Genomic DNA, 21,364 nt, shown 5'->3' with positions numbered 1-21,364 from the left:
AGGTCTTACTAGCACAGTAAATGACAATGGGTAACTTATTAATCCTTTGACCCAAAACCGCTCCTATGACAAAATTCGAAGCATCACACATTAGTTCAAAAGGTTCAGTCCAAATAGGTGGTTAGACAATGGGTGCATTGGTCAACTCCTTCTTAAGTTGCTTGAAGGACTCTAGGCACTCTTTAGAAAACTCAAAAGTTTAATCTTTGCCAAGTAGTGTAGTGAGAGGGTGGGCTAACTGATTAAAGTCCTTGGTGAACCTTCTGTAGAAGCCAGCATGGCCCAGAAAAGACAGGACATCCTTAATAGATTAAGGAGGTGGTAAATTATCAATTAAATCCACTTTGGCTCTATCTACCTCAATTCCCTCCTTGGATATTATATGGCCTAAAACAATACCAGATTTAACCAAAAATTAGCATTTCTCCCAATTCAAAAACAAATTCTTAGATGTGCACCTTTTCAAAACTAGGGAAAGATGGTGAAGACATTCAGAATAAGAATTCTCATGAATTGAAAAGTCATCCATAAATACTTCTAAGAATATTTTGACCATGTTAGAAAAGATGCTCATCATGCATTGTTGGAACGTAGTAGGGGCATTACAAAGCCCAAAAGGCATACGCCTGTAAGCAAATGTACCATTTGGGCATATAAAAGTGGTTTTATGTTGGTCCTCTAAAAAAATTGGGATCTGATTATAGCCGGAATATCCATCAAAAAAACAATAATATTCATGTCTTGCTAACCTCTCTAACATCTGGTCAATGAATGGCAATGGGAAGTGGTCATTCCAGGTTGCCACATTAATTTTCCTATATTCTATGCACACTCTCCACCCAGATTAGACACGAGTTGGAATCAGTTCGTTATTGGCAACCAGACTTCTTGGGCACTATATGAACTTGGCTTACCCTTTAGTTATCAGAAATCGGATAAATTATTCTATGATCCAAGCTCTTGAGGATCTCCTTCTTAATGGCTTCCATCATCACTGGGTTAGCCCTTCTTTGGGATTTTGTGGATGGTTTGGAATCCTCCATAAGATATATATGATGTTGCACATTAGAAGGACTTATACCCTTGATATCAGTCATGGTCTAACCTAGGGCTTCCTTATCGTCTTTTAACACTTTAAGTAATCTTCCTGGCTAGAAGTCAATTTGAAGAAATTATTACAGGAAGAGTCTGGTCAGGCCCTAGGAAAGTATACCTCAAGTTAGATGACAACTCCTTAAGATCTAGCTTAGGGGGCTCAACTATGGAAGATTTGGGAATGGAATTGGAAAGGGGTCTTAAGGGCTCCATAGTTGTGTGAAGACTTAGGATTTCAGAAAATAAAGTTTCACTATCATCATCCAACTCATCCATACACTCTTGAAATTCTGAATCAAAATTAAAATCAAAGTTGGTAAATTCTGAATCAAAATTAAAATCAAAGTTGGTAACTAAATCATCAAAAAAATCTAGAAAATCCTCAAGCATATTGATCTCTTCTTCCATATGTGGTTGCTTGCCTATCCTAAACATGTAAAACTCAACAGTTTGGTTGCCAAAAGATAACCATGGAAAATCATTCCGTCAATTGATTAATGCATTACTGGTAGCCAAGAATGGTCTTCCTAGAATTATTGGGATCTCATCCTTGGTTGAGAAGGGCTTGGTATCTAACACAATGAAATCTATAGGGAAAATAAATTCCCTTGCCTTTAGTAAGACATCCTCAACCATCCCTTTAGGAATCTTAACGGACCTACCTGCCAACTGAAGAGTAGTTCCAGTGGTTTTCAATTCTCCCAATCCTAGTTGCTTGAACATATAGTAAGGCAAAAGATTCACACTTGCGCCAAGGTCAAGTAAGGCATGCTCAATGCAGTATTGCCTATGACACAAGCAATGGTAAGGCTCCCTGGATCCTTATACTTGGCTGCTATAGGTTGAGTAATTATGGAAATATTGTTACCTACAAAGAACGCCTTTTTGGGCATACTACTGATACGTTTGTGAATACACAAATCTTTCAGGACATTTCCATAGGCGGGGATCTGGGATATGGCATCCAAAAGAGGGATGTTCACTTCTACCTTTTTGAAGACTTTTAAAATTTTATCCATAAAAACAATCTTCTTCTTGTTTACCAAGCGAATAGGAAATGGGATAAAAGGAACATTAGGCTTGTTAGGGATTTGCCCTTTTTCAGAAGAAACATTAGGTTCATCAGATAAACCTGGAACCAGAGGCACACTTACGTCCTCAACAGAAGAAGAGTTAACAACAGCAATGGATGAGGAAGATTTAGGAACACTCTGTTGGTACTCTCTACCACTCCTAAGGGCATAAAAAACATTTCATTGGTTGGAGGGTCCTTGTTGGGTCTAACCTTGTACTATATTCAGTGGTGCATTAATTGATGCTTGTGAACTAACAGGCTGATGATACCTAGGGTTAGGCGTTGGTTGACTGGGTAAAGTTCCCTTCTCCCTCTCACGCATAATTGAGACAACTTGGGTGAGTTTTCTCATAAGATTTTGATGGCTTGTCATAAGGAGGGCCATATTTTTTTCCAAGTCACTTATTCTACTTGCCTTTCCAGTGTTGGTAAACCTAGGTGGTTGCTGATAAGATGATAGGAGAGGGGCCCTAGGAAAACTAGCCTGAGGTCCTACATTTGACCTAGGAAAAGTATTTTAGGAAAAATATTATTGTACAAAGGGAGGCCTTTGGGGTCTAGGTTGACCTTGATTATGGAAATTGGAAGACCCTGCTTGGTTGCCCTGATTTCAGGAGAAATTTGGGTGATTTCTCTATCCTTGATTGTAGGTGTTACTATATGGATTATTCTAGTATAAGGCATTAATACTATCATTAGAAGTACCCCCAAAGGCGTTGGGGCATTCTTCTATGACATGTCCAAGGGACTGGCACCAAGCACAAATCTTAACTAAATTGACTGATGATGGCTCTCTAGGAACAATAGCCTAAATCCTCTTGATTAGGCTATCCAAACGGGCTTCCTTGGATATTATCCCATCCACAAAATATCCTTTTCCTCTTATGGTCCTTTTACTCTCTTGGGTTGATTCCCATTGACAGGTTTTGTCAGCCAAGTCAAGTAAGAATTCCCATGCCTTTCCTTCATTTGTAAAGGATGTGAATCCCCCAGGGCACATAGACTCTATCATTTGTTTAGTTGGGTAATCAATACCCTTATAAAGTATTTGACATAAATGGTATAAGTCTAGCCCATGATGAGGGCATTCTTGGAGTAGATCCTTAAATCTCTCCATAAGTTTGGAAAAAGACTCACTAGGCTTTTGCCTAAACTGAATGCTATTACTTCTAAGCTTATTGGTCTTGTGAGTTGGGAAAAATTTTTTGAGGAAAACAACTGTAAATTTTTCCCATGTGGTTATGGAATTTGTGGGTAACCCATACAATCACTTCTTAGCTTGATCTTTCAATGCAAAAGTGATGAATCTAAGCTTAACATCATCATCAGAAAGCTGTTGGACTTTAATTAGAACACATACCTCTTAAAATTCCCTAAGGAATAAGTATGCATTCTCAGAGGGCAGCCCATGAAAATCGGGCAACACAGTGATGTACTGAGATCTGAGCTCAAAATTATTGCATTGGGCTTGCGGTAGAACTATATAGGAAATTTGGGCTATTCTAGCAGGGTAGAGCCTATCTTTTAGAGATTTAGGTGGCGGGCTTTGATGTTCATCTCCCATATTGAAATGTTTTAAAGAGAGCAAATGTATAGGGTCACTACTTATTAGATATCTTCTTTCTAATAGATTCTTAGTATTACGTACCCACCTAACACTCATGCAACAGAAAATACCCACAACTAGAGTAAGACAAGCACAAAAGAATGGAAAGAATTTTTTTTTTTTGATTTTTGTTTTGGAGCTTATTGGAAGGAATCCGGGGTTGCTCAGGTCAATTTTTGAGGTACTGCTACAGGGCGAAACCTGTGTTTATCATACAGTGAGGCTTGGCGACCTCCACCGATACAACTATTATTGCAAGTTGTTCTTCTTAGGAATTCAATAAAAGAAAAACAAAAACAAAACAAAGCAAAGCAAACAAAGCACTCTGATTTACCAAAAAAAATCGAAAAATAACATGGAACTATCTCCCTGGCAATGGCGCCAAAAACTTGTTAGGATTTAAAATGTATTCACAAGCATATGGATCAGTGTAGCTACGGGTCGAACATAGGAAGAGCCACCACTTTATTTTTGGCTTTTTTTAATAATGTGAAAATGAACCGATTAATGGCTGTGATCTAATTCTAACTATCATCCTAAACATATGTATATAAAATAATGTCCTAACCATTCGTCATCTAAGAAATTAAATATGCAATCCGCACAATTAAAATTAAATAAATAAATTGCTGAAAATAAACACCCCATGCAATTAAAAAGCAATGAAGAAAAAAAATGCTGAAATACAAATAAAGTAAAAAAAGGAGATAAAGCTAGAGAGACACTCACAAGTAGGTTTCTCCACTTGACCAGAGAGTCACTCTTACAAGGTTTACTCTATTTGGCTTTAGGGAGAGGGAAACAATTAAAATAAAAACAATAAAATGATGGTTCTATGGCTAGGAGGGGCAAAGCCAATGCATACACTAGCCATGAACCTTAGGGGAAAGGGATACCAATAATGTAACAACTGAAATTAAAATCCTAAATTAAGAAAGAAATGGTAGTCAGAAGAGGGAATGAGAGGGGGGAGAGAAGACTACTGAAGGAGCCTACTTACTTGAACTTCAACCCATGAACTAAAAACTTGATCGATTTGAAATACTACTAGTACTAAAAACCAGATCTAGAATAAACCAAATTTGAAATTTCTAGTCCTAGAGAAAATAAATATGAAGAAAAAAATTGAACTTGAAAGACATGCTTCATAGCTTATTCTTGTCACCTAGAGCTAAGCCTAGAACTAGAACTTGAAAATTACAACTTCAATTGCTTAAACAATAAAAATAAAAGACTGAATCAAAAACAAATGTGCTTGCATTAATTGAATAAAAAGAACTTACAAAAGTGTTTAAAGCACAAACCTAGAACTAGAGCTTGAGAAAGAGATAGAGCAACTAAAAAAAAACCCTAGAAGAAGAATGAAGTGCCTCCTCTCCTTGTGTTAATTCTATTATATAGAGAATGGGGGAGGGAAGCTAAAGATTTTAGCTTCTAAAAAAAAGAGTTTTTTTTTTATCTTGTTGATGAGGTGGAGGAGAGAGAAGAGAGAAAACGCGTTAAGAGAGATCTCCCATGATTTTTCTTGCCATTTTTCCCCTATTTTTTCTCCATTTTTCTATTTTTCTCTCTCTTCTTGTGCAGGATACCCCCCTTGGCTGATTTTTCTTGCTTGGATTTGTATAATATTCTATTTTAATGGGAAATTCCATCCCTGCCCTTGTCCTTTTTTTTTTTTCTTCTTTCCTATTTTTTCTCTTTATTTTCTCTCTATCTCTCTTCTTCAAACTTGTGTACAATCATCTTGGCCAACCTCCTTAAAGTGGTGAGTAGGAGAGAGAAAATCTTCTAAAAAAAGCCTCAACAAAATGGCAGCTAAGAGGTTCGAACTTGAGACCTCCTAATAAGCAATAGATTTTGCACACCACAACTCACCAACTACACTAGGTAGTTGTTGTTACTAAAAATGAATCTTCAATCACTTAAGGATGTGGTCCATCGATCCTTGTTGGTATTTAAAATATTCCTTATACCCTTGGGACAACTGCAGATGGGATGGTTTTGCATCTCGGTTCAGCTCTGATCCATTATTCTTTTTCTGGCATGAAAAGAATAATCACTTGTATGGTTGACCAAACGAGAGTGTACTTATAATTGAACACATCCATCTTGCTCAAGATTTTATCCTCTTCGCAGCCATAGAAAGAAATAGGACCTCTTTACGTGTTAAATTAGAGATATAGTGCCCGATAGTCCTTAAGGCCTTGAAAATATAAAACCTGCAAAAAGAGAGTAATACCCAAGGTAGCTCCATTCTAAATATGTAAAATGCATGTTTTACTACACTAGATTTTACATATAAATGTACTAATCAGAATTCCCCCACACTTAGACTTTGCTAGTCCTCGAGCAAAACAAAAAGAAAAAGAATAAAAACAAAAAAACCTAACTCACTTTCGTAGGAATCACGGTTGCACTTAGCATGTGCAACAAGCCTTTAAATCCCTAGGTCACCCTTAGTGGAAGAGTTGTGTCTCATGGGTGTTTGCAGTGAATATACGCCTAAAATTCAGAATAAGAAAACCTCAACCTTGGCTAAAGGTAAGGCTATACCGATTCGGAGCAAAGATAATTCCTCTTACATGGGACCCCCACACTTGAACTTTTATTATCCTTTACCAATTCTAGGCACTAGCATGTTTCTGAATTTGGAACTCACTTCGTCTCTTCCAAAACATCCTCATCTTAAGGCAAAACCACTTATGAAGAAATAGGGAACCAATGACTAAGGCGTTGGAGTGTTTTTGACCAAACATGTTACCTAGCATTAATGACATTTGCACATTTTTTCTCCTTTTTTTGCTTAATAAACTCTATTCTACTCCACTACTTTTGGCCTGAATGACATGGTGGAGCAAACACCAGACACCCAAGTTACTATATAGCTTCGCTTTTTTACATTTTCCCACAAAGACAGTGATGCTAGAGTTCTTTCAGAAGTTTCCTCCCTAAGAATTTCGATCAAGACACCACACTTGCTGAGGCGCAATGCCCTATCTAGTTCCAAGGAAATCAACTCTTATTCTTCTTTATACCACATTTCACACTTCATTTAAAATTATGCATTTGTTAACTCATACCAAATTAAAAGGAATGTCTCAACTCCAAATAAAAAGTTCAAGGAACTCACAGACTTACATCTGTCCAACACCATAAAACAAGGGTCTCTTATTTTTCAAAAGAAAGTCCCATCTCAAGATGCAGGCTTGTTTCTTTCTTCTTTTTATACGTTCAAAATGGATACCTTAATCAAAACTTTTATTTTCATATATCAAGCAAACGAATGGTATGATCATTAGCCAAAAGCCAAAGTGGGACTTCATCCTTAGCAAGCTCAAAAATAAAAAGAAAACAAAAAAAAAAAAAGTGAAAAAAGAAAAAACTGGTTTCTCTACCCCACACTTAAGTCATATAATGTTCTCAATGCATGGAAAGAATTAAAAGCGAAGACAATGCAAAGGGGTCATACCTGATTAAAAGTTAGTCATCAGTGTAAAGAGGTTCATAGAGATCCATGACCTCTTCACTACTAGTAGTAGGAAACTCGAGGAACGGTTTCAAACGCTAACCATTAACCTTCAAAATTACCCCTGTTCCTTGATTTAGAATCTCTATAGCCCCATGGGGATATACATTATGGACAATAAATGATCCATCCCATCGGGATCTAAGCTTACCAGGGAAAAGATGCAATCAAGAGTTGTACAATAAGACTTTATCACCTATTTCAAAAGATTTACACAGAATGTGCTTATTATCGAAAGCTTTGGTCTTTTCCTTGTAAATCCTAGAACTTTCATAGGCATCATTCCAAAGTTCCTCCAACTCAGATAGTTGGTGCCTACGATGAATTTTCACATCAGAAAAATCAAAGTTGAGCTTTTTGATGGCCCAAAAGGCCTTATGCTCTAACTCAACTAGTAAGTGACAAGCTTTTCCATACACCAAATGGTAGGGAGATTGGCCAAGGTTAGTCTTGAATGCAGTTTGATGGGCCCAAAGGCATTAATGTGCCTAAGGGATCAATCCTTACAGTTGGGATTAACAGTTTTCTCCAAAATTTGTTTGATCTGCCTATTAGACAGCTCCACTTGGCCACTAGTTTGGGGGTGATAAGGGGTATATAACTTATGGGTGATCCCATACTTTTTTATTAAGGCCTCAAAAGGCCGATCACAAAAATGAGTACCCCTATCACTAATTATTGCACGTGGTGCACCAAAGCGGAAAAAAATGTTCTCTTTGAGAAACTGGACCACCACTTTATGGTCATTAGATTTACAAGATATGGCCTCTATCCATTTAGAAAAGTAATCAACGGCCAAAAGTATGTGCAAATTCCCATAGGAATTAGGGAATGGTCCCATAAAATTGATGCCCCATACATCAAAGATCTCAACTACCAAAATAGGGTTGAGGGGCATCATGTTCCTCTTATTGATATGGCCAAAAGACTGGCAGGTGGGACAAGCCTTGTAAAAATCAAAAGCATCGCTAAAAAGAGTGGGCCAATAAAATCCACATTAAAGAACCTTTGCAACAGTCTTCTTAGGTCCAAAGTGTCTACCACATGCATAATCATGGCAAAAAGAGAGAATAGAATGTTGCTTATAATCAGGAACACATGTCGGATAATTTAATCCGGACATATCTTAAACAAATAAGGATCATCTTAGAAAAAGTACTTAACTTGGGAATGAAACCTATACTTATCTTGGGTGGACCAGTGATCTGGAGTCACACCTGAAATTAAGAATTTGATAATGTCAGCAAACCATGGTTCATTGGACACTGTAAATAATTGTTCATCTAAAAACTTCTCGTTGACTGGAGAATCGACAGTCAAGGAATTGGGAAGTCGGGATAAATGGTCTACAACTAGGTTTTCAACTCCTTTCTTATCCCTAATTTCTAAATCAAACTCTTGCAAAAGTAAAATCCACCTAATGAGATGGGCTTTGGCATCCTTCTTCTGAACTAGGTATCTAAGAGCAGAATGATCAGTATACACCACCACATGTGAATCAACTAAGTAAGATCAAAACTTTTCTAATGCAAACACAACAGCTAAAAATTCTTTTTCAGTGGTTGTATAATTGAGTTGTGCATCATTTAAGGTCCTACTAGCATAGTAAATGACAGTGGGAAACTTATTAATCCTTTGACCCAAAACCGCTCCTTTGGTAAAATTCGAAGCATCATACATCAATTCAAAAGTTTCAGTCCAAACAGGTGGTTGAACAATGGGTGCATTGGTCAACTCCTTCTTAAGTTCTTTGAAGGATTCTATGCACTCTTTAGAAAACTCAAAAGTTTGATCTTTGACAAGTAATGAAGTGAGAGGTTGGGCTAACTACCTAAAGTTCTTAATAAACATTCTGTAGAAGCCCGCATGCCCTAGAAAAGACCGGACGTCCTTAACAAATTGAGGAGGTGGTAAATTATCAATTAAATCCACTTTGACTCTATCTACCTTAATTTCCTCCTTGGATATTACACAGCCTAAAACAATACCAAATTTAACCATAAAATGGCATTTCTCCCAATTCAAAACCAAATTCTTAGATGTGCACCTTTTCAAAACTAGGGAAAGATGATGAAGACATTTAGAATAGGAATTGCCATGAATTGAAAAGTCATCCATAAATACTTCTAAAAATTTTTCGGCCATGTCAGAAAAGCTGCTCATCATGCATCGTTGGAATGTAGCAGGGACATTGTAAAGCCCAAAGGGCATATGCCTGTAAGAAAATGGTCTATATGGGCATGTAAAAGTGGTCTTATGTTGGTCCTCTAAAGCAATTAGGATCTGGTTATAGTCGAAATATCCATCAAGAAAACAATAGTATTCATGTCCAGCTAACCTCTCTAACATCTGGTCAATGAATGGCAATGGGAAGTGGTCTTTTTGGGTTGCCACATTAAGTTTTCTGTAGTCTATGCATACTCTCCACCCTGATTAGACATGGGTTGGAATTAGTTCATTATTGGCATTGGGAACTATAGTCACCCCAGACTTCTTAGGCACTACGTGAACTGGGCTTACCCATTGGCTGTCAGACATAGGATAAATTATTCCATGATCCAAGCACTTTAGGATCTCTTTCTTAATAGCTTCCATCATCACTGGGTTAGCTCTTCTTTGGGGTTCCGTGGATGGTTTAGAATTCTCCATAAGATGTATATGATGTTGCACAATAGAAGAGCTTATACCCTTGATATCAGCCATGGTCCAACCTAGGGCTTCCTTATTATCTTTTAACACTTTAAGTAACTCCTCTTCTTGGATAGAAGTCAAATTTAAAGAAATTATTACAGGAAGAGTTTGGTCTGGCCCTAAGAAAGCATACCACAAATTAGATGGCAACTCCTTCAGATCTAGCTTAGGGGGCTCAACTATGGAAGGTTTTGGGAATGGAATTGGAAAGGGGTCCTAAGGGCTCCACAGGTGTGTGAAGACTCAAGACTTTAGAAAAGAAATTTTCATTATCATCATCCAACTCATCCATACACTCTTGGAATTCTGAATCAAAATTAATATCAAAGTTCGTAACTAAATCATCAAAAAAGTCAAGAAAATCCTCAAGCATATTGATATTTTCTTCCATATGTGGTTGCTTGCCTATCCTAAACATGTTAAACTCAATTGTTTGGTTACCAAAAGATAATCTTAGGAAACCATTCCGACAATTTATTAATCCATTATTGGTAGCCAAGAATAATCTTCCTAAAATTATTTGGATCTCATCCTTGGTTGAGAAGGGCTTGGTATCTAGCACAATGAAATCAACAGGGAAAATAAATTCTCTCACTTTTAATAAGACATCCTCAACCATCCCTTTAGGAATCTTAATAGACCTATCTGCCAACTGAAGAGTAGTTCTAGTGGCTTTCAATTCTTCCAATCCTAGTTGCTTGTACACATGGTAAGGTAAAAGATTCACACTTGCGCAAAGGTCAAGTAAGGCATGCTCAATGTAAGTGTTGCCTATGACACAAGATATGGTAGGGCTCCCTAGATCCTTATACTTGGCTGCTATAGGCTGAGTAATTATGGAACTAATGTTACCTGCCAAGAACACCTTTTTGGGCACACCAGTGATACGTTTGTGAGTACACAAATCTTTCAGTACCTTTGCATAGGTGGGGATCTGGGATATGGCATCCTAAAGAGGGACGTTCACTTTTATCTTTTTGAAGACTTCTAAAATTTTATCCATGGAAGTAGTCTTCTTTTTGTGTACCAAGCGATTAGGAAATGAGACAGGATGAACATAAGGACTGTTAGGGATTTTTCCTTTTTCAGAAGAATCATTTTTGGTTTCCTCAACCAAATCATCTTTAGTTTCAAAAGAAACTTTAGGTTCATCAGAAAAAACTAGAACAAGAGGCCGACTAGTGTCCTCGATTGAAGGAGAGTTAACGGAGTAATAGATGGGGAAGATTTAGGAATGCTCTGTTGGTACTCTTTACCACTCCTAAGGGCATAAACAACATTACATTGGTTAGAGGGCCCTTATTGGATCTGACCTTGTACTATATTCGGTGGTGCATTAGTTGGTGTTTGTGAACTAACAGGCTCATGATGCCTAGGGTTAGGTTCTGGTTGATTGGGTAAAGTTCTTTTTTCCCTCTCACGCATAATTGAGACAACTTGGGTGAGTTCTCTCATAAGATTTTGATGGCTTTTCATGAGGAGGGCCATATTTTTTTCTAAGTCACTTATTCTACTTGCCTCTCCAGTGTTGGTAAACCCATGGGGTTGCTGATAAGATGATAGAAGAGGGGCCCTAGGAAAACTAGCCTGAGGTCCTACATTTAACCTATGAAAAGTATTTTGGGAAAAAGATTATTGTGCAAAGGGAGGCCGCCTTTGGGGTCCAGGTTAACCTTGATTATGAAAATTGGAAGGCCCTGCTTGGTTGCCCTGATTCCAAGAGAAATTTGGGTGATTTCTCCTTCCTGGATTGTAGGTGTTACTATATGGATTATTCTGGTATAAGGCATTAACACTATCATTAGAAGTGCCCCCAGAGGTGTTGGGGCATTCTTCTATGACATGTCAAGGGACTGGCACCAAGCATAAATCTTAACTAAATTGACTGATGATGGCTCCCTAAGAACAATAGCCTCAATCCTCTTGATTAGGCTATCCAAATGGGCTTCCGTGGCTACTATCCCATCCACAAAATATCCTTTCCCTCCTATGGTTCTTTTACTCTCTTGGGTTGATTCCCACTCACGGGTTTTGTCAGCTAAGTCAAGTAAGAATTCCCATGTCTTTCCTTCATCTATAAAAAATGTGAATCCCTTAGGGCACATAGACTCTATCATTTGTTTAGTTGGGTAATCAATACTCTCATAAATTATCTGACATAAATGCCATAAGTCTGGGCTATGGTGAGGGCATTCTTGGAGTAGATCCTTGAATCTCTCCATAAGTTTGGAAAATGACTAACTAGGCTTTTGCCTAAACTGAAGGATATCACTTTGAAGCTTATTGGTCTTATGAGTTGGGAAAAACTTCTTAAGGAAGACAATTGTGAATTGTTCCCATATGGTTATGGAATTTGTGGGTGACCCATACAACCACTTCTTAGCTTGGTCATTTAATGCAAAGTGTTAAACCTAAGCTTAACACTATCGTCAAAAAGCTGTTGGATCTTAATTAGAACACATACCTCTTCAAATTTCCTTAGAAATAGGTATGCATTCTCAAAGGTCAACCCATGGAAGTGGGGCAACATAGTGATGTATTGAGATTTGAGTTCAAAATTATTGCCTTGGGCTTGTGGTAGAACTATGCAGGAAGGTTGGGCTGTTCTAGCAGGGTAAAACCTATCTTTTAGAGATTTAGGTTAAGGGTTTTGATGTTGGTCTCCCATATTGAAAGGTTTTAAAGAGAGCAAACGTATAGGGTCACTACTTGTTGGATCTCTTCTTTCTAACGGATTCTTAGTATTACGTACCCACCTAATACTTATGCAACAGAAAACTATGCATAACTAGAGTAAGACAAGCACAAAAGAATGGATAAAAAAACTTTTTTTTAATAATTTTTATGATTTTTTTTTATTTTTTTGATTTTTTTTGATTTTTTTGATTTTTTTTATTTTTTTGATTTTTTTTCTTTTTGGGAGCTTACCGGCAGGGATCCAGGGTTGCTTAGGTCAATTCCGGAGGTACTGCTATAGGGAAAAACCTATCTTTATCATACTATGAGGCATGACAACCTCCACTGACACAACTATTATTGCAAGTTGTTCTTCTCAGGAATTCAATGACATAAAAGGAAAAACAAAACAAAGCAAACAAAGCACTCCGATTTACCAAAAAAAACAAAAAATAAAATGGAACTGTCTCCCTGGCAACGGTGCCAAAATCTTGTTTGAGATTTTAAAATGTAACCACAAGCGTATGGATCAGTGTAGCTATAGGTCGAACATAGGGAAAGCAACCACTTTATTTTTTTGTTACTTTTAATAATACGAAAGTGAACCGATTAATGATTGTGATCTAATTCTAATTACCGTCCTAAACATATGTATCTAAAATAACATCCTAACCATTCGTCATCTAAAAATTTAAACACGCAAGCCCCGCAATTAAAATTAAATAAATAAATAGCTGAAAATAAACATCCCATGCAATTAAAAAGCAATGAAGAAAAAAAATACTGAAATAAAAATAAAGTAAAAGAAAGGAGATAAAGCTAGAGAGAAACTCACAAATGGGTTTCTCTACTTAACCCGATGGATGCATCATAATATGAGCTTCCCTAGTTGACCAGAGAGTTACTCTTGCAAAGGTTACTCTACTTGGCTTTAGGAAAAGGGAGATAATTAAAATAAAAATAATAAAATGATGGTTCTATGGCTAGGAGGGGCAAAGCCAATGCATACACTAGCCATGAACCTTGGGGGAAAGGGATAGCAATAATGTAATGACTGAAATTAAAATCCTAAATTAAGAAAGAAATGGAAGTCAGAAGAGGGAATGAGAGGGCGGAGAGAAGACTATTGAAAGAGCCTACTTACTTGAACTTCAACCCTTGAACTGAAAACTTGATCGATTTGAGATACTACCAGTACTAAAAACCAGATCTGGAATAAACCAAATCTAAAATTTCTAGTACTAGAGAAAACAAATTTGAAGAAAAAAATTGAACTTGAAAGACATGTTTCATAGCTTATTCTTGACACCTAGAACTAAGCCTAGAACTAGAACTTGAAAATTACGCTTCAATTGCTTAAAAAATAAAAATAAAAGACCGAATCAAAAACAAAAGTGCTTACATTAACTGAATAAAAAGAACTTACAAAAGTGTTTAAAGCATAAACCTAGAACTAGAGCTAGAGAAAGGGATAGAGCAACTAAAAAAAAACCCTAGAAGAAGAATGAAGTGCCTCCTCTCCTTGTGTTAATTCTATTATATAGAGAATGAGGGAGGGAAGCTAATGATTTTAGCTTCTAAAAAAAATATTTTTTTTATCTTGTTGATGAGGTAGAGGAGAGAGAAGAGAGAAAACGTGTGGAGAGAGATCTCCCACAATTTTTCTTGCCATTTTTTCTTATTTTTTCTCTATTTTTCTATTTTTCTCTCTCTTCTTGTGCAGGAAACCCCCTTTGACTGATTTTTCTTGCTTGGATTTGGACAATATTCTATTTTAATGGGAAATTCCATCCATGCTCTTGTCTTTTTTTTTTTTTTTTTTCTTCTTTCCTATTTTTTCTCTTTATTTTCTCTCACTCTTCTTCAAACTTGTGTACAACCATCTTGGTCGACCTCCTTTAAGTAATGAGTAGGAGAGAGAAAATCTTCTAAAAAAAACCTCCACAAAATGACAGCTAAGAGGTTCGAACTTGAGACCTCCTAGTAAGGAAAGGATTTTGCATAGCACAACTCACCAACTACATTAGGTAGTTGTTGTTACCAAAAATGAATCTTCAATCACTTAAGGATGTAGTCCATCGATCCTTGTTGGCATTTGGAATATTCCTTATACCCTTGGGACAATTGCAGATGGGTTGGTTCTGCATCTCGGTTCAGTTTTGATCCATTATTCTTTTTCTGGCCTGAAAAGAATAACCACTTGTATAGTTGACCAAACAATTGTGTACTTGTAATTGAACACGTCCATCTTGCTCAGAATTTTGTCCTCTTCGTAGCCATGAAAAGAAATAGGACCTCTTTATGTGTAAAATTGGAGATATAGTGCCCGATAGTCCTTAAGGCCTTGAAAATATAAAACCTGCAAAAAGAGAGTAAAACCCAAGGTAGCTCCATTCTAAATATGTAAAATGCATGTTTTACTACACTAGATTTCACACATAAATGTGTTCATCAGTTTTATTTAGGGGTGTAAGTTTAGCCTTGACGATCCGAACCCGCCCTGAGCCCGAACCTTGTCTAACCCGACTATAAGGGCCAACCCGGCCCAACCTTGTGTGGGGTTGGACTGGGCCTGGGCTTGGGTTGAGGCATAGAAAATCCAGCCCGACCCTAACCCACCCTGAGTTTAACCCTGATTATTATTATGCTTTGTAGAATGCAAGTGTCTCTTATAGCCAAGGGAGTTTCTTTTTGTTGTCCTTGAGTTTCTTGTGTAACAAGCATATGATAGAGAACAGTATAGCCAAAATAACGAGCACAAGCCAAAAGAAAACCCATCTCTATAGCCATAAGATAAGGCATGAGGAGAGGTGAGGGCTTGCAGTGCTTGAGTTTCTTGGTCCTTATATATTGGAAATTAAGCATTATTGTAGATCATGATGTAATTCTAACAACAATGAATAATTGGATTATGTCTTTATATATTGACTTTTGATGGAGGGGATAAAAAAGGGTTATATAGAAAAATAGGGGCACATAAAGTCTCCATGAAAGAATGATAAAATATCATGTTCAGTATAGTTTAATAGAGGAATTCATTTTAGTGTTTTAATTAGAAACCTGATTTTCAATTCATTTTAGGAATTGAAATCAAAATTGAATTGTACTTATCAAAATGTAATTCCACTAAGAAGACTGGCTCGGGTCAGCTTGACCCAACCCTGAGCCTTGTAGCGTTGGGCCTAAGCATGAACCCAGTAGGTTTGGGCCTGAGAAATTCTAAAAACAGTGAATAATTAGATTATATATTAATATGTTGACTTTTGATGGAGGGGATAAAAAAGGCTCATATGAAAAAATAGGGGCACTTGAAATCTCAATGAAAGAATGATAAAATATCACATTCAGTATATTTTAATGGAGGAATTCATTTTAGGGTTTTAACAAAAAACCTGAGTTTCAATTAAAAACCTGGGTTTTAATTCATTTTAGGAATTGAAATCAAAATTGAATCGTACTTATCAGAATGTAATTCCACTAAGAGGACCAGCTAGGGTCAACCTGACCTAACCCTGAGCCCTGTAGGGTTGGGCCTGAGCATTAATCCAGCAGGGTTGGGTTAGGTTTGGCTTGAGTTTTGGGTCCAAGGGTTGGGTTAGGGTTTCAAGAAACCCAGCCGAACCCGGCCCTATCTCACCCCTAGTTTTATTAGACCCAGTGTATCACCTTGGGGAGCTCCAGTCTTGTTTGTAAAGAAGAAGGATGGGAGTCTACGGATGTATATTGATTACCGAGAGTTGAACAAGTTGACAATTAAGAACCAGTATCCACTTCCCCGTATTGATGATCTATTTGATCAGTTGCAAGGAGCCAATACATTCCCCAAGATAGACTTGAGGTCAGAGTATCACCAGATGATGATTAAGGAGAGTGATATCCAAAAGACAGCTTTCAGGATAAGGTATGGACATTATGAATTTGTGGTTATGCCATTTGGATTGACTAATGCACCGGTAACTTTTATGGGATTGATGAATAGAGTGTTTTATGATATGCTAGATCAGTATGTGATTGTATTTATTGATGATGTTTTGATCTATTCCAAGAGTAGAGAGGATCATGCAGTTCATTTGAGGTCAGTATTATAGAGGTTAGGAGAGAGCAATTGTATGCAAAGTTTTGTAAATGTGAGTTCTGGCAATCACAAGTGAATTTCTTGGGACACATTGTGTCTACTAGGGGTATTGAGGTTGATCCTGGAAAGGTGAAGATAGTATTGGATTGGGAGTCTCCCAAGACTATAAGTGAGATTCAGAGTTTTCTAGGCTTAGCAGGTTACTACAAGAGATTTATTGAGAACTTTGTCCAGATTTTTACTCTATGACTCAGTTGACTAGAAAAGGAGTCAAATTTTATTGGACTAAGGAATGTGAAAATAGTTTTCAGGATTTAAAGAACTGATTGGTGACAACTCCAGTCCTTGCCATTTCAGATGGTATGTTAGGATGTGTGTTGATTTAGAATGGTAATTACTTATGCTTCTAGACAATTGAGAGACTATGGAAAGAATTACCCTACCCATGACATGGAATTGGCAGCAATCATTTTTACTTTATAAATTTGGCGTCACTATTTGTATGGTTAGAAATGTGAGATCTATAGTGACTACAAAAAGCATGAAGTATCTCTTCACCCAGAAAGAACTAAATATGAGGAAAAGGAGATGGCTAGAGCTATTAAAAGACTATGACTATACTATTCATTATCATCCAAGAAAAGCTAATGTGGTAGCAGATGCTCTTAGTAGGAAACATAAAGTCTCATTAGCTGCACTTACTGCAAACCTTATGTTGATTAAGGAAGCAAGAGAATTTGGTTTGGAAGTAATTATGGGAGTGGAGACACCTGAAGATATGACACTTGCCACACTTACTATTAAACCATCTTTGTTTGAATAGATCAAGGAAGCCAACTTAATGATGATATGTTAAGAAAGACTATAAATGCAATCAATGATGGAAGATAGAGGGATTTGAGGTCCACAGTGAAAGATGGAACTTTGTGGTTTAATGACATGTTGTGTGCTCTAAGGGAAGAGAAGCTGATAGAGTTGATTCTGAGTGAAGCTCACAGTACTCTTTACTTTGTACATCCTGGAAGTACAAAAATGTATAGAGATCTGAAGAAAACATACTGGTGACATGGTATGAAGACTGATGTAGCTGAGCATGTGGCAAAGTGCATGAATTGTAAGCTGGTGAAAGCATTGGGATAGAGGCCACATGGGTTACTGCCACCTCTTCCAGTATCAGAGTGGAAATGGGAATATGTTACCATGGATTTTGTGATAGGACTACCAAGGACCAGGAAAGGAAATGATATAGTTTAGGTAGTTGTTGATAGACTGACTAAAGTAGCCCATTTTATACCAATGAAGATATCTTACTCCAAGGAGAAGTTAACACAACTATACATTGATAACCTAGTGAGATATCATGGTATGCCTATTAGTATTGTTTCCAACCATGATTCCCGCTTCACTTCTAAATTTTAGGAAAGTGTACTGAAGGCAATGGGAACTAGACTGAAATTTAGCACATAATTTCATCCTCAGACAGATGGGTAGATAGAGAGAACAATCCAAACCTTAGAAGATATGTTGAGGGCCTATACTATAGATATGAGAAATAGTTGGGATGAACATATACCATTAGTTAAATTTTCATGTAGCAATAGCTATCAATCAACTATTGGTATGGCACTGTTTGAAGCTCTGTGTGGAAAGAAGTGTAGAACCCCATTGTATATGGATGAAGTGGGAGAAAGAAGAATTTTGGGACCTGAGCTGGTACAAACTACCTGTGAGAAGGTAGGTATGACCAAGGAAAGAATCAAGGCAGCTCAATCCAGATAGAAGATTTTTGCAGATAACAGGAGGAAGCCTCTAGAGTTTGAGGTGGGTGAAAAGGTATTTTTGAAGATTTCACTTATCAAAGGCATTAAGAAATTTGGAAAGAGAGGTAAATTAAGCCCAAGGTTTGGAGTTGAACGATGATTTGAGCTATGGAGAACAAACTAAAGGAGTCTTCAATAGAAAAGAATATCAACTCTAGAGTTGAACCATTCCTTATGTGAAGATCAAGTGAAAGAACCATCCGGAGCAAGAAGCTTCTTAGGAAAGAGAAGATGAAGTGAAAGAGAAGAACCCAGAACTATTTGGTTTACTAGGTAATTCTTGCAAATTTCGACGATGAAATTTTTTGTAAGGAGGGGAAAAATTGTAACACCACAAATCTCACCTCTTAACATTGACTGTGAACAGGAAGAGTAGTAGGCTGGAGAGGCCAACATTAGCTTGGCTGGTAGCAGTGGAGTGCCAAAAATGAAAGAATGACCCAACATGTACATGTGACTTCTACCAACAATGTTAGAAGAAATAGTAAGAAAAGTGGGCCAATAGGTATTTATTAACCTTTCATAAGGGTTAGTAATAAAAAGGGACTAAACAAACTCAAGAAGAACAAATTTGGCTCAACAGGCTGGAGAGTTCTAGACATGATAGGCTGGCCTATTGACTAGATAGAATGGTCAGGTTTGATTGAATGGGTCCCATTCTTGAAATTTTGATATGTGGATCTATTCCTATGGGTCTGATATGATTAAATAAGTTTAATAATAAAATTATGAAATGAAAAATTATAATTAAAGATGGGTACCTATAAGTATTAATAATATAATAATACAAGTAATATGGTCCCATATACACTTATATTTCTAAATATATATAGTATTATATATTATAAGTTACTGGAGTATATTAAAATAAGTTAAATAAGGAATTTTGTATATGATCAGTTGCTATATTACTCATCCTTGTTGAGCATTGGGAGTTAATACACTATGATTTTCAGGATATTCCCAATATGCCACCAAAACGGACTCAACCTCAGCAAGGAACACATCACCAGAAAAGGACTGGCCCACTACTAGAGCTCACACTGTGGTGTCTATGAGTGATGAGAGGAAAAGTGAGTCAGTATCGGGAACACAAGAATCAGTTACTGCAGCAGCGGCAGTAGCAGCATCTGTATCACCTCTCCATTGCTTATAGCACAAGATGTGGCCACTCTGATGGCTAATATGGTTTAGGGTATACAACAAGGGATGCAACGAACAATACAATAGAGTATGCAATAGTAGTAGAATAGCGTTGTTGAGGAATTGGTCAGAGCAGTGCGTGCTAGGGGAATACCATTTCCACTTGCACAAATGGCTCCACAGACTACAGGTAGGACAACAAGGTTTAGGGAACCCACTAGCAATATAAGTGTGGATTGATATAAGTAAGTTGATGGAGAAATTCTATAAGTATAGGCTATAGACACCTAATATTGTCACTCTCCCCCAGCTATGATGACTTATGGATCTTGGATGTAGCCTCTCGCTTCCAATCGACAAAGATGACAATTGACTGAGGTAACCTAACCCAGAAGCATTACATACCCACCCAAAAACCCTAGAAATCCTATACAAGAGAAAAGAAGGGTCCAATTATGAATTTTTATATACTCGAAATCTGGTCCAAAGTAACCATACAAATGCATAGTACTCAGAATCAAGATTCAAATGATATATGGTACGTTAAAATCGGACCATCGGATCTCTCACAATCATTCCTAGAAGTTACTCTGTGAGCACCCAAACCTCACCCATGCAAGCCCCCACACCATGCCTTGAGTGCCTAAACCCTGCTCATGCAAGCCCCCACACCTTGCCCTGAGTGCCCAAACCCAACCCATGAAAGCCCCACACCTTGCCTCGAGTGCCCAAACCCTGCCCACATATGCACTAACCTTGCCGTACATTGCGCGTCCCCGCACATCTTTCGGCTTTGCAAGCCCTGACGCCCTTGTCTGAGCCCTGGCTCCCCCCTGTCAAAACCCTGTTTACACTGGCCTGACACCCATGTAGAGCCCCCGTGCCCTTGCTGGAGTCCGGTGCCCCCGACGAGGCCTTGGCACCCCTGTTGGCAATCGGAATCCCTATTCCGAAGATCAAATTTGTGAAGGGATTCCTTCTTCACCCATTTGTGTACTCCGCACTACCCCACTAGCGTACCCTACACCATGATCCCCCATTGGCCAAAAAATGCATCTTTTCAACTCATTGGCCTAAGAAAGCATCTCCACACCTCATGCCATTTGTCCAAAAATTCATTTTGTTACCCCATTGGTTTAGAAAAATCACTTTTTAACCCCATTGGCCAAGGAAATTTCCCTTTCCTCCCCATTGTTCCAAAAAATCTATAAATACCCCCTCCCTTTGGTCTTACAAACTCAAGCCTCCTAGTGAGAGTAACCCTTGTAGAGAAGCTCTGCCCTCTCTCCTCCCCTCCCCCCTTGAGGTTCTTCAAGTCTTCGGAGAGATCTTCATAAGATCTGAAGTGTTCTTTGGGCCTTCAAAGTTCTTTAATCTTCTGCTTTTTTGAGTGAGCATTTTGTATAGAAGAAACTTTGCCTTAGTCTCCCCCCTTTGAGGTTCTTCAAGTCTTCGGAGCGATCTTCGAAGTGTTCTTCAGGCATTCGAAGTTCCTCAATCATTTAAGTTTTGTCAAGCCCTCTTATAGCCTATTCCTAACGGAAGCTCTGCATGAGTGCCACCTCAGCCTAGCCCTCCTATAGCCTACTCCTAGTGGAAGCTTTGCCGGAGTGCCACCTAAGCCTAGCCCTCCTATAGCCTATCCCTAGTGGAAGCT

The 21,364-nt window shown here is 37.8% G+C and overlaps 1 non-coding gene across 1 annotated transcript; it reads left to right on the top strand.

The window, feature by feature from the left end:
* The first annotated feature begins 3,240 nt into the window (after positions 1-3,240).
* Positions 3,241-3,347, top strand: LOC122087762. The gene has a single exon (XR_006142837.1). It is a non-coding gene; the product is annotated as a small nucleolar RNA R71 (small nucleolar RNA).
* The last annotated feature ends 18,017 nt before the right edge of the window (positions 3,348-21,364 follow it).

Source organism: Macadamia integrifolia, chromosome 8, assembly GCF_013358625.1.
Source record: "Macadamia integrifolia cultivar HAES 741 chromosome 8, SCU_Mint_v3, whole genome shotgun sequence".
NCBI classification, from domain to species: domain Eukaryota; kingdom Viridiplantae; phylum Streptophyta; class Magnoliopsida; order Proteales; family Proteaceae; genus Macadamia; species Macadamia integrifolia.
The sequence above is the reverse complement of the archived record's forward strand: the minus strand, read 5'-3'. Positions and strand labels throughout refer to the sequence as shown.